This window comes from Bison bison, unplaced genomic scaffold, assembly GCF_000754665.1.
Source record: "Bison bison bison isolate TAMUID 2011002044 unplaced genomic scaffold, Bison_UMD1.0 scf7180017864215, whole genome shotgun sequence".
In the NCBI taxonomy this organism is placed as follows: Eukaryota; Metazoa; Chordata; class Mammalia; order Artiodactyla; family Bovidae; genus Bison; species Bison bison.
Window position 1 is genome coordinate 10,592,599 of NW_011494787.1, and position 3,390 is coordinate 10,595,988.

The following is a 3,390-nucleotide window of genomic DNA, read 5'->3' on the forward strand; positions in this document are numbered from 1 at the left end:
TGTGAAGAAAGCTGAGCGCCGAAGAATTGATGCTTTTGAACTGTGGTGTTGGAGAAGACTCTTGAGAGTCCCTTGGACTGCAAGGAGATCCAACCAGTCCATTCTGAAGGAGATCAGCCCTGGGATTTCTTTGGAAGGAATGATGCTAAAGCTGAAACTCCAGTACTTTGGCCACCTCATGTGAAGAGTTGACTCATTGGAAAAGACTCTGATGCTGGGAGGGATTGGGGGCAGGAGGAGAAGGGGACGACAGAGGATGAGATGGCTGGATGGCATCACTGACTCGATGGACATGAGTTTGAGTGAACTCGGGAGTTGGTGTTGGACAGGGAAGCCTGGCATGCTGCGATTCATGGGGTTGCAAAGAGTCGGACAAGACTGAGTGACTGAACTGAACTGGTATACTACTTATTCAACAACAATAGAGTATACATTCTTCTGAAGCTCACACAGAACATTCACCAAGATAAACCACATTCTGGACCATTAAACATACTGTAATAAATGTAAAAACACAGAAGTTATATAATGTCTTCTCTCAGATCATAGTGGTATTAAACTAGAAATTAAAAACAGAGAGATAACTGAAAACCCCCAAATATATGGATATTAAACAATACATTTTTAAATAGCATGGTTAAAGCAGACGTTTCAAGAGAAATTTTAAAATATTTTAAACTTATGAAAATGACAATGTAAATTATGAAAACTTGTGGAATGAAATGAAAGCAGTGCTTAGTGGGAAATTTATAGCATTGAATGCATGTATTAGAAAAAAAGACAGATCTAAATCAATCATATAAGCTTCCACCTTCAGAAACTAGAAAAAGAAGAGCAAATTACATCCAAAGCAAGCAGAAGAAAAGAAATAATAAGAAATCAATGGACTTGACCAAGGAAATTGATAGAAAAAGTAAATGAAACCACAGAGTTCTTTGAAAAGCTCACAAAAACTGGTAAGTCTCTAGGCAGACTAAGAGAAAAAGAGAGGGGACACAAATTACTAACATCAGAAATGAAAAAGGATCACTACAGATCCTATGGCATTAAAAAGATAATAAAGGAATATTGTGATTAACTATTTGCCTACAATAGAGTTGATAATGTAGATGAAAAGGGCTAATTACTTGAAATACAACTTGCCAGAACTCAGAAGAAATAGGAGATCTGAATAGGCCTTTATCTATTAAACTTCTTTGAAGTGATAATTAATAGCTTTCTAAAACATAAAGCACCAGGCCTGGATGGGGTCTGCTGGTGATTCTACCAAACATTCAAGGAAGAAATTATACCATTCTCTACAATCTCTTTCAGGTAGTAGAAGCTCACTCATTCTGTAAGGGCAGCATTACCCTAATACCAAAATCAGACAAAGACATTAAGAAAGAAAGAAAGATAGTGCTAAGTCATGTACCTCTCTTGAGATCCCATGAAGTGTAGCCTGCCAGGCTCCTCTGTCCATGGGCTTCTCCAGGCAAGAATACCGGAGTGAGTTGCCATAAAGAAAACTACAAACCAACATCCCTCATAAATGTAGGCATGGAAATCCTCAACAAAGTATTAGCAAATCAAATCCAACAATGTATAATAAGAGTTATACACCACATTTTAAAATCAGTTAATGTAATGGGTCATGTCAACAGATTGAAAAAGAAAGATCACATGATCATATTAATAGAGGCAGAAAAACTATTTGACAGTACCTGATACCCTTCATGACAAAAAAACTCCCAGTTAACTAGAATTAGAGAGGAAAATTTTCAACCTTATGAAGAATGTGTACCAAAAACCTACCTCATACTTAATGGTGAAAAACTCAGTTTTTCCACTACAGTCAGGAAAAAGGCAAGGATGTCTCCTCTCACCACTCCCTTTCAGCATCATACTGGAAATAAGACAAGAAAAATAAAAGATACACAGATTGGAAAGGAAGCAATAAAACTCCCTCCCCCGAGGCATTTTATTTGTATGTATTAGATCCCTAGAAAAAGAATCCAAGGATTTTCCCTGCTGTGTGTTTTCATCTTGCTTCTTCATGGTCCATTGATGCCAGTTGAGGTTGTCAGTACAACGAAACCAAACTGCTGGGATGGGAGCAGGTTATTCTGCCATTTTTCTAGATTTTTGAGTTGCGCATCAAATCTGGGGCTGATCACTCCACACTTACGGACCTGGCATTTGCCTCTCTTTTCGGCATTGTTGATACTCTTGAGAGCGTCAGCCAGGACACTCATGTGCACCATTCTGGCGGCATGGAAAGATGGTGGAAAGAGCAGCGATAAAACTTTTAGCAGGTGGCATGTTCGTCTTTGTAGAAAATCAGAATGAATTGGCTTAAAAAAAATAAGTGGGGTTAATAAGTGAATAAGTGATTATAGCAAGGTTGTAGGATACAAGGTTAGTATACAAAAGTCAGCTCTTTTCCTATATACCTGTATAGAACAAGTGGAATTTGAAATATAAAACACAATTCCATTTACATTAGCATCAACAAATGAAATACTTAAGTATAAATTTAATAAAATACAAGATCTATTTAAGGAAAACTATAACACTTCAGTGGAAGAAATCAAAGAAGAACTATAAATAAGTGGAGAAATATTCCATGGTTGTCGATGGGAAGATTCAGTGGTGTCAGTATGTCAGGTCTCGGAGGAGGCAATGGCACCCCACTCCAGTTCTCTTGCCTGGAAAATCCCATGGACGGAGGAGCCTGGTGGGCTGCAGTCCATGGGGTGTCGAAGAGTAGGACACGCCTGAGCGACTTCACTTTCACTTTTCACTTTCATGCATTGGAGAAGGAAAGGGCAACCCACTCCAGTGTTCTTGCCTGGAGAATCCCAGGGACGGGGGAGCCTGGTGGGCTGCCGTCTCTGGGGTCGCACAGAGTCGGACACGACTGAGATGACTTAGCAGCAGCAGCAGCAGCATGTCAGGTCTTCCCAGTTTGAAGTACAGAGTCCAGGTAGTCTCAACCAAAATTCCTGCAAGTTATTTTGTGGATATTGACAAAGTGATTCTAAAGCTTACCTGATCGCAGCCATTCTGACTGGTGTGAAATGGTACCTCATAGTGGTTTTGATTTGCATTTCTCTGATAATGAGTGATGTTGAGCATCTTTTCATGTGTTTGTTAGCCATCTGTAGCTTCTTTGGAGAAATGTCTATTTAGTTCTTTGGCCCATTTTTTGATTGGGTCATTTATTTTTCTGGAGTTGAGCTGTAGGAGTTGCTTGTATATTTTTGAGATTAGTTGTTTGTCAGTTGCTTCATTTGCTATTATTTTCTCCCATTCTGAAAGCTGTCTTTTCACCTTGCTAATAGTTTCCTTTGATGTGCAGAAGCTTTTAAGGTTAATTAGGTCCCATTTGTTTATTTTTGCTTTTATTTC

The 3,390-nt window shown here is 38.9% G+C and overlaps 1 protein-coding gene across 1 annotated transcript in view; it reads left to right on the forward strand.

The window, feature by feature from the left end:
- The window catches only part of MAATS1 (MYCBP-associated, testis expressed 1), a 114,123-nt gene that overhangs the window by 22,945 nt on the left and 87,788 nt on the right, over positions 1–3,390 (forward strand). The gene's annotated exons all lie outside the window — the stretch shown is intronic.